The sequence below is a fragment of the Galeopterus variegatus genome, unplaced genomic scaffold, assembly GCF_000696425.1.
Source record: "Galeopterus variegatus unplaced genomic scaffold, G_variegatus-3.0.2 Scaffold1214, whole genome shotgun sequence".
Classification (NCBI taxonomy): domain Eukaryota; kingdom Metazoa; phylum Chordata; class Mammalia; order Dermoptera; family Cynocephalidae; genus Galeopterus; species Galeopterus variegatus.
The window spans coordinates 13,503-24,902 of NW_007727325.1; positions in this window are offsets into that span (position 1 = coordinate 13,503).

Here is an 11,400-nt window from a genome sequence, read left to right on the forward strand (position 1 = left end):
CTTCCCAAGCGGTGCACTAGCACAGTGCGCCACCGGGCCGGCCCACTTGTTTACTTTTTTAACTGCTTGTTCTTCCCAATAGAAAGTGAGATCCATGAGAAAAATGACCTTGTCCCTCTTGGTCACCTCTATTTCCACAGTGTCAAGAATATTAACTGGTACAGAGAAAGGTAGAGCCTCAACAAATATTTGTTATATATATATAAAGGGAAGTTTCTTTCCCATCCATCCTTCTCTCCCCTTCCCCCAACACCCAGAGTATATAAACAATTGCAGGGTCCAGATGCAGATGATATTTAAGTAATTTCTCAAGTTTAGCTAAAGTATTTTCAGTTTCAAAACAAATATAATTTGGATTAAAGTTCTCATAAAATACAGGAGGAAGATTAAATCTAACCATTACAATGTATTTCCAAATACTGTACTTCCATTAGGAAAGAAGTCATAGGAATCCCTAGGAGTCCTAATATTTATTATTATTTAATTCTATATTTATTATTTAATTCTATATGTTTTAATTCTAGAACTGCATATATAGATTGTAGCAAAATTCTCCTCTTGCTTTATCTACTCCAAATATATTCATATTTAGAAATAGTTCCCTGTCCCCAACCCATGGGTTTCTTAGTCTTACAGTATCTACATGGGCATGACTTTATACCTATGTTGATGACTTATTTGTGACTTTTGTTTGGATATATCCTCTATTTATTTGTTAATCTACACGGGATTTTTCCACCACAAGGAAGCATTAGGGATTTTCCAATCTTCAATCAAATCAAATATTTCCCTTTAAATTTCTCATAATTATATAATCATACTGTGGGATAGCCCCATGACCCATTTTTATAAATGACACTTTAGAAAACACCTCAGGGTCACTAAGATACTTTCCTATGCTTGTTGACTCACAAGGAACATTTAAACCCATACAACAATAAAGGAGAAGCTACCCAAACTAGCATTATTTTAAAACTCACTATAAAATTGTCTTGCAACTGAAGACATTTTAGCAAAATTCTGTCTCCCTTTTTATGCAAAATACAGTAATACTTAGTTTCCTATGACACTACTATATAGGCTTTGTGTCAACATGCTTTACAATATGATGACTTAATATATGTTGAAATACAATGTATGCCTACCTCCAGCAGAGTTTATCTTCCATATTAACTATTTAAACATTTTTCAGAAAAATAAGCCTTTATAGGGAGGATGGAGAGCTGGAAATTCCTATCAGAACTGGGAGTTTAATGAGAAATTCTCAATGCAGTGGATGATTCTTTTGCTCCTGATTTGCCATGAATTTTTTTTCTATTTCTCAGAAGAAATCAAAATAATGAAGATTTAATAAAGATCCACTTTATTGGTTTGGGCAATAAAATCTTTATGAACCAACAAAAGTAACTTGAGCTTTCTTACAAACAAATTCACCCACAATACATTTTTAGCCCTTAATTCTGAAAACTAGCTTAACATTCTTTTGTTAAACTGAGTCAAATTTATCCAAAATCCTCGTTGCCTCAGAAATAAAACAAGAATAAGAAAGTATCCAGAACTTTAAGTAAGGTAGGATTTGTTAAAGAGTCTGATAAAGGGTTGATTAAAAGTGAAGTCACTGACTTGTTCCTGCGTGAGCACACTAAGCTTCTCTTAGGTTTCCAGGCCTGCTCTAATGAGCCCACAACTCTTACTCATGTGAAGTTGAGGCAATATCCAGGGGCTTAAGAGCATAAAAGGAAATAGTCTCAACAGAAGTAGTCATAAAGATAACATAAAATGGTAGCTAGAAAAACAAGTTCGAAATCATTAAAAAGGAATAAGTTTAGAATGTGAACAATTTCCTGATGTTTGTTTGTAGAGAATTATTTCTCTAAAGTCCTTAGGCTACAAATATATATCATGACTCTCCAGGAGATGGCTGTCATATGCTGATTTTTTTCAAACAAGTTTTTCCTGGGATATTTGATTCTAGTGCTTCAAGGAATACCCTTTAGTGTATTCTGCTGTATCGTCAATTTTTACTTATTCAGCTCTTGATTAGCCAACTTTTAAGATATCCTGTCTCTTTGATCATCTTCTATTCTATATTGCTAATCATGTCAACAAGTCATTTCTACTAAATCATAGAGAAACGAAGAAATAAAATGTAAAGCAGTTTGTTTTGCTAATTATTTGCAGCTTTAGCTTTTGGTGTGTTGGTTTTTGTTTTGTTTTAACTTGGTGAACTGGACACGTTTCACTGGCTGATGAATAACTCCCCCTTCCCATTAATTTCCCACTCCTCTTTACTGGGAATTGCTCCTCTCTTCTCTACTCCAGCATGGGTGCTGTGCTGTTCCTATGGTAAGATTCTGTCTTCTGGCCATGGTTTTGAGATTGTAGGTAACAACTTAACTCAAGTTTGGTCAAAGTATTATGTTAGATTATTAAAAAAATAGAGAACAATCACTAACCGAATGACTAAGCCACGACCTTGTGCTCTGTTAGCAGCCATGTTTTCTGTAACATAGGCTTGAAAACAAGAAAAGTAGGGGGTGCAGGGGGTGGGGGGAGGAACAAGACCAGGGGAGAGAAGAGGAGAGAGAACCATGAAGCAGTTTCAGAGAGATAAGCAAAAATGAAAAAGTTAGAGAGAAACTCCTGGTTAACTTAAATTCCTGTTTTGGTTGCTTGAGCCACCTGTATCCTGTCGTTGTGTTCAGTGAGATAACCAATTACTTGTGATACAGCGTTCTTTTTGCTTCACTAGTCAGAGTCAGTTTCAGTTACTTATAACCAAAAGAATTATAATTACTTTCTCTAGGAGCAAACTATTCAATTATTAGGTAAAATCATAGGCATCATATCTAATTTATGACACTCATGATATGCATAGAAAATTCAGGTTTCATTTCTAAACTGGCATTTAACATTTAAGTCCTTTAAATAGGCTCAGTTTACAGAAAATCCTAGGTAAGCTATTCTTCTGAGGAAACTAATGTTTTAAAACAACAAAGATATTAATTGAGTATATACTTCTGAAGAATGTGTAATAGAGAAAGGAGGCATCCCAGGAGAATTACCAGCATGAATAAAGGCAGAGAGATATAAAAGTGAATAGCATGTTCAGGAAATGACAGATGGAATTTTTTTTTTATTAAAATGTAAGTAACTTGACTGACATGACAGTGGAAAAATTATTTAGAAAGAGATTATAAAGGGCCACAAGCAATGGAAACTAGCAAAGGTTTTTAACTCATAGAGTGACACAAATTGATGAGGTTTTAGAGGTAATGGTGGGTTTGCTGTGAAGGATATCTGCAAATGGGAAAATACTAGACAAACATTATTTTACTATTGGTTATTTATTGTTGAGAGACTAGGATCAACAATAGAATTAACAAGAAGGATTGTATTTCAGAGGCACTTTGGAGGTGTGATCAGCATAGTGTAATAGCTGATCTTGGGATTTTGATGTTGGTAGTGAGAGGAAGAAAGGTTGAAGTCTGAGGTCCTTAAACAGGAAAGTAGATGGAGACTATTTCCTCCAATATTAACAGAGACAGTAACACAGCGCTGGATGAATAAAGGAAGGAAAGTTGGTTTTGAACTTGTGAGATTGAAATGTTTTGGGACTATCCAGGTTTATGTACACAATGGGCAGTTAGTAATATGGTAATGAATATCTCAGGGCTAGAAACAGAGATGTGGACATTACCTTTATCTAAGAAACAATCAGAGTAGAAAGAAAACCAGGAGAGAATGGCTTTGGCAAAGCTGAGGCAAAACAGTTTCAACAAGACTGAAAACTGAGGTCAAGCACATCGAAACTGAAAAGGCCCAATGGATCAGGCAAGGAGGGCATTTCAGTATGTTTTCCAAGAGCCTAATCAGTGGCAGGGTGGAGGACACACCAGACACCCTATGTTGTATCTTAAGGAGCATTTCCTTTTTTCTGTGAAGCAAAAATCTTAGTTTGTAAAGCTTATCTTTTAGGTTCCTCATAGCATTCAGGCATGTTTGTGTTTGTCCTTAAGACTGGGTTGGAAAGACCCAAAGGTGTCAATTTCTATGCGTGACTAGGAACCATCTGGAACAGAACTAGTTCTGATAGAAGAGAGAGTCAGTCCCAAGCTAAGGGTCAGTGTCATAATGGAAAGCTAATTCTGGGTAAAGCTGAGGATATGGTCCTTAGCCTGTCCCTTTATTTTACCCTTGCCCCCAAAAGAGGAGATGTTAAAAATAAAAAGAGATTTAAGAACTTGAGAGGATAAGGCAATGTTCCCTTGTATCTTATGCAACAGAGTGTAGCAAAGCTGTGGGTTAAGGGAAATTTCTCCACTGGTGGTTGCTTTGGAAACAGATTGAGTTATGGATAAGCCAGAACACCTGGACAAGCAAAAAAGCAGGATGGAATGTCACACTCAGAGACAACACAAAAGTAACCAAGGAGGTGAGGAGGAGAAAGCCTTGTGCTACCAGAGAGCTAATTGTAAAGCACACATGTGATAAACTCAGATGCCTCCAAGCACAAGTTGGGAGAATCTGGAGTCCCTAAATTCATGGCTGAGGGGCAGAGATGGAGAAATGTTATTTCATTACTATTTTTATCGCTTTTTCTCTATCTTTGTTTATTCTGGAGAAATGCTCCACTTGCTCTTTGTAAAAAATCTAGATAATAGCTCTTCATAGACAAATTAAAAAGAGAATCATACCACTTTCCTCTTCTCCAAATTGGGAGAGATTCACGATAAACAGTTGATGTATTTCTTACAAATTCTAAAGAAATTACACCCTGAGTAAAAGAAAAAAACTGACTTTTTTATTCATGTGCTCGCATTTTATTTCGGTGTTGCCCTGCTGGAAGTTTTATCTTCTCATTTAGCAGGTCCTTCAGAGTCTTTTGTGTTGAATTGCATTTTCCTTTGGGTGTCTGTATGGATAGTATTCTGGAAACAAATATTCAGTTCGTGTATTAAGAATTTCTTACGTGTCAATAACAGTTTAATGAGCTTTACACATATTATCTGATTAATTCCTTCAGTGACTCTGTAAAGAGAGTATTATTGTCTTCGTGTTAGAGAGTGAGGATTAAAAAGTGAAACCTTAACTAAGGCCATGGAGTTAATAAATAGTAGAGCAAGAATTCAACCCAAGATTGTCTAATGCTTCACTTCTTTGCTGTACTGCAAGCGGGCAAGCCATTAAAAGTGTATCAGATACATTAAAATTTCAGTGTTTCTACACTTTACTCTTTGAACTGTTCTGAGATAAGATTCTTCATCATTCTGATTTACCCTTCTCCCCACAACTTCTAGCTTAACTCCCACAAAACAATGCTTCCAGGATTGCCCTTCTACGATGCAAGCTGTTTGTATCAGTTCCTGCTCAAGATTTTTCAGTAGCTCATCACTGCTTTTCTATTATGTGTCTGGCAAACAAAGGACTTTAATACTATGAAATTTACCTGCTTATGCCCATTTCATAACTTGACACTTTCCCCTGGCACACTTGCATTCTATCCCTTAAAAATTAATTCACCTTCCTTGAGTTCATCTTGTTTTCTCTGGCCTCTTTACTTCTTTCAACTCTCCATGTCTGGTTTGAAAGTGAGAATCAGTTCATATTATTATTATATTGCAGTCTCCATACCACAGACTGAATGGGAAAAAAAATCTAACTTACATCTAAGAGGTAGAACTCCAAAGCAATACATGCAGATGTTGATTTTACTTTAATCCGGATGAAATGCTCAATTCTAAAATTAACAATTTCTGTTTGTATTAGACAGCATTACCAATCTATAAACTGACATTGTATGAAACAGATTTCACTCAGTGGATCATACACAATGACTTCAAATTCTTTAATAAATTTTATCACCATAGAAGAAATTTAGCCATTATAAAATTACATTGACCACCATTTAGTTTTCAAATTAATGACCTTCAAATCAAACTTAATAAGTATCTTTCTCCTTTTTAATAGAGTGTCAAAAGTGGTTAAATTTACTTTATTACAAGCATAACTCAGAGAAATTGCAGGTTTGGTTCCAGATGAGCACAATAAAACAAATATTGCAATAGAGCAAGTCACATGAATTTTTGGGTTTCCTAGTACATATAAATGTAATGTTTACATTATACTGTAGTCTATTAAGTGTGCAATAGCATTATATCTAAAAACAGTGTACATATCTTAATTTTTTTGCAAAAAATGCTAACAATAATCTGAGATTTTAGAAAGTTCTAATGTTTTTGCTGATGGGGGTTCTTACCTCAGTGTTGATGGCTGTTGACTGATCAGGGTGGTAGTTGGAGTGGCTGTGACAATTTCTTAGAATAAGACAACAATAAATTTTCCCACATCAGTTGAGTCTTCTTTTCATGAACGTTTTCTCTGTAGAATGCAATGCTGTTTGATAGCATTTTACCCACAGTAGAATTTCTTTCTAAATTGGAGTCAGTCCTCTCAAACCCTAACAGTACTTTATTAAATCAGTTTATATAATATTCTAAATTCTTTGTTGTCATTTCAACAATATTCACAGCATCTTTATGAGGAGTAGATTCCATCTCAATAAGCCACTTTCTTTGCTTATCCATAAGAAGCAACTCCTCACTTGTTAAAGTTTTATCATGAGATTGAAGCAATGCAGTCACATCTTCAGGTTCCACTCCTAATTCTAGTTTTATTGCTATTTCTGCCACATCTGCAATTACTTTCTCCACCAAAATCTTAAACCCTTCGAGTTTCATGACAGTTGGAATAAATTCTTCCAAACTCCTGTTAATTTTGATATTTCAACCTCCACTTATGAATCATTAAGAACAAATGTTCTTAATGGCATCTAGAATGGTGAATACTTTCCATAAGGTTTTCAGTTTACTTTGCCCAGATCCATTAGAGGAATTGCTACCTATGGCAGCTATAGCCTTACAAAATGTATTTCTTAAATAATAAGACTTGAAAGTCAAAATTACTCCTTGACCCATAGGCTGCAGAATGGATGGTATGCTAGCAGACGTGAAAACAACATTAATCTCATTGTACATCTTCATCAGATAGTAGGTCCATTCTCAATGAGCAGTAATATTTTGAAAGGAATCATTTTTTCTGAGCAGTAGGTATCAATAGTAAATATTTACTTAAAATATTAGGTAGCATGCTGTAAACAGATGTCCTGTCATTTAGGCTTTGTTGTTCCATTTATAGAGCACAGACAGAGTAGATTNGCAAATGGGAAAATACTAGACAAACATTATTTTACTATTGGTTATTTATTGTTGAGAGACTGGGATCAACAATAGAATTAACAAGAAGGATTGTATTTCAGAGGCACTTTGGAGGTGTGATCAGCATAGTGTAATAGCTGATCTTGGGATTTTGATGTTGGTAGTGAGAGGAAGAAAGGTTGAAGTCTGAGGTCCTTAAACAGGAAAGGATCAACAATAGAATTAACAAGAAGGATTGTATTTCAGAGGCACTTTGGAGGTGTGATCAGCATAGTGTAATAGCTGATCGTGGGATTTTGATGTTGGTAGTGAGAGGAAGAAAGGTTGAAGTCTGAGGTCCTTAAACAGGAAAGTAGATGGAGACTATTTCCTCCAATATTAACAGAGACAGTAACACAGCGCTGGATGAATAAAGGAAGGAAAGCTGGTTTTGAACTTGTGAGATTGAAATGTTTTGGGACTATCGAGGTTTATGTACACAATGGGCAGTTAGTAATATGGTAATGAATATCTCAGGGCTAGAAACAGTTGGTTTTGAACTTGTGAGATTGAAATGTTTTGGGACTATCCAGGTTTATGTACACAATGGGCAGTTAGTAATATGGTAATGAATATCTCAGGGCTAGAAACAGAGATGTGGACATTACCTTTATCTAAGAAACAATCAGAGTAGAAAGAAAACCAGGAGAGAATGGCTTTGGCAAAGCTGAGGCAAAACAGTTTCAACAAGACTGAAAACTGAGGTCAAGCACATCGAAACTGAAAAGGCCCAATGGATCAGGCAAGGAGGGCATTTCAGTATGTTTTCCAAGAGCCTAATCAGTGGCAGGGTGGAGGACACACCAGACACCCTATGTTGTATCTTAAGGAGCATTTCCTTTTTTCTGTGAAGCAAAAATCTTAGTTTGTAAAGCTTATCTTTTAGGTTCCTCATAGCATTCAGGCATGTTTGTGTTTGTCCTTAAGACTGGGTTGGAAAGACCCAAAGGTGTCAATTTCTATGCGTGACTAGGAACCATCTGGAACAGAACTAGTTCTGATAGAAGAGAGAGTCAGTCCCAAGCTAAGGGTCAGTGTCATAATGGAAAGCTAATTCTGGGTAAAGCTGAGGATATGGTCCTTAGCCTGTCCCTTTATTTTACCCTTGCCCCCAAAAGAGGAGATGTTAAAAATAAAAAGAGATTTAAGAACTTGAGAGGATAAGGCAATGTTCCCTTGTATCTTATGCAACAGAGTGTAGCAAAGCTGTGGGTTAAGGGAAATTTCTCCACTGGTGGTTGCTTTGGAAACAGATTGAGTTATGGATAAGCCAGAACACCTGGACAAGCAAAAAAGCAGGATGGAATGTCACACTCAGAGACAACACAAAAGTAACCAAGGAGGTGAGGAGGAGAAAGCCTTGTGCTACCAGAGAGCTAATTGTAAAGCACACATGTGATAAACTCAGATGCCTCCAAGCACAAGTTGGGAGAATCTGGAGTCCCTAAATTCATGGCTGAGGGGCAGAGATGGAGAAATGTTATTTCATTACTATTTTTATCGCTTTTTCTCTATCTTTGTTTATTCTGGAGAAATGCTCCACTTGCTCTTTGTAAAAAATCTAGATAATAGCTCTTCATAGACAAATTAAAAAGAGAATCATACCACTTTCCTCTTCTCCAAATTGGGAGAGATTCACGATAAACAGTTGATGTATTTCTTACAAATTCTAAAGAAATTACACCCTGAGTAAAAGAAAAAAACTGACTTTTTTATTCATGTGCTCGCATTTTATTTCGGTGTTGCCCTGCTGGAAGTTTTATCTTCTCATTTAGCAGGTCCTTCAGAGTCTTTTGTGTTGAATTGCATTTTCCTTTGGGTGTCTGTATGGATAGTATTCTGGAAACAAATATTCAGTTCGTGTATTAAGAATTTCTTACGTGTCAATAACAGTTTAATGAGCTTTACACATATTATCTGATTAATTCCTTCAGTGACTCTGTAAAGAGAGTATTATTGTCTTCGTGTTAGAGAGTGAGGATTAAAAAGTGAAACCTTAACTAAGGCCATGGAGTTAATAAATAGTAGAGCAAGAATTCAACCCAAGATTGTCTAATGCTTCACTTCTTTGCTGTACTGCAAGCGGGCAAGCCATTAAAAGTGTATCAGATACATTAAAATTTCAGTGTTTCTACACTTTACTCTTTGAACTGTTCTGAGATAAGATTCTTCATCATTCTGATTTACCCTTCTCCCCACAACTTCTAGCTTAACTCCCACAAAACAATGCTTCCAGGATTGCCCTTCTACGATGCAAGCTGTTTGTATCAGTTCCTGCTCAAGATTTTTCAGTAGCTCATCACTGCTTTTCTATTATGTGTCTGGCAAACAAAGGACTTTAATACTATGAAATTTACCTGCTTATGCCCATTTCATAACTTGACACTTTCCCCTGGCACACTTGCATTCTATCCCTTAAAAATTAATTCACCTTCCTTGAGTTCATCTTGTTTTCTCTGGCCTCTTTACTTCTTTCAACTCTCCATGTCTGGTTTGAAAGTGAGAATCAGTTCATATTATTATTATATTGCAGTCTCCATACCACAGACTGAATGGGAAAAAAAATCTAACTTACATCTAAGAGGTAGAACTCCAAAGCAATACATGCAGATGTTGATTTTACTTTAATCCGGATGAAATGCTCAATTCTAAAATTAACAATTTCTGTTTGTATTAGACAGCATTACCAATCTATAAACTGACATTGTATGAAACAGATTTCACTCAGTGGATCATACACAATGACTTCAAATTCTTTAATAAATTTTATCACCATAGAAGAAATTTAGCCATTATAAAATTACATTGACCACCATTTAGTTTTCAAATTAATGACCTTCAAATCAAACTTAATAAGTATCTTTCTCCTTTTTAATAGAGTGTCAAAAGTGGTTAAATTTACTTTATTACAAGCATAACTCAGAGAAATTGCAGGTTTGGTTCCAGATGAGCACAATAAAACAAATATTGCAATAGAGCAAGTCACATGAATTTTTGGGTTTCCTAGTACATATAAATGTAATGTTTACATTATACTGTAGTCTATTAAGTGTGCAATAGCATTATATCTAAAAACAGTGTACATATCTTAATTTTTTTGCAAAAAATGCTAACAATAATCTGAGATTTTAGAAAGTTCTAATGTTTTTGCTGATGGGGGTTCTTACCTCAGTGTTGATGGCTGTTGACTGATCAGGGTGGTAGTTGGAGTGGCTGTGACAATTTCTTAGAATAAGACAACAATAAATTTTCCCACATCAGTTGAGTCTTCTTTTCATGAACGTTTTCTCTGTAGAATGCAATGCTGTTTGATAGCATTTTACCCACAGTAGAATTTCTTTCTAAATTGGAGTCAGTCCTCTCAAACCCTAACAGTACTTTATTAAATCAGTTTATATAATATTCTAAATTCTTTGTTGTCATTTCAACAATATTCACAGCATCTTTATGAGGAGTAGATTCCATCTCAATAAGCCACTTTCTTTGCTTATCCATAAGAAGCAACTCCTCACTTGTTAAAGTTTTATCATGAGATTGAAGCAATGCAGTCACATCTTCAGGTTCCACTCCTAATTCTAGTTTTATTGCTATTTCTGCCACATCTGCAATTACTTTCTCCACCAAAATCTTAAACCCTTCGAGTTTCATGACAGTTGGAATAAATTCTTCCAAACTCCTGTTAATTTTGATATTTCAACCTCCACTTATGAATCATTAAGAACAAATGTTCTTAATGGCATCTAGAATGGTGAATACTTTCCATAAGGTTTTCAGTTTACTTTGCCCAGATCCATTAGAGGAATTGCTACCTATGGCAGCTATAGCCTTACAAAATGTATTTCTTAAATAATAAGACTTGAAAGTCAAAATTACTCCTTGACCCATAGGCTGCAGAATGGATGGTATGCTAGCAGACGTGAAAACAACATTAATCTCATTGTACATCTTCATCAGATAGTAGGTCCATTCTCAATGAGCAGTAATATTTTGAAAGGAATCATTTTTTCTGAGCAGTAGGTATCAATAGTAAATATTTACTTAAAATATTAGGTAGCATGCTGTAAACAGATGTCCTGTCATTTAGGCTTTGTTGTTCCATTTATAGAGCACAGACAGAGTAGATTTAGCATAATTCTTAAAGGCC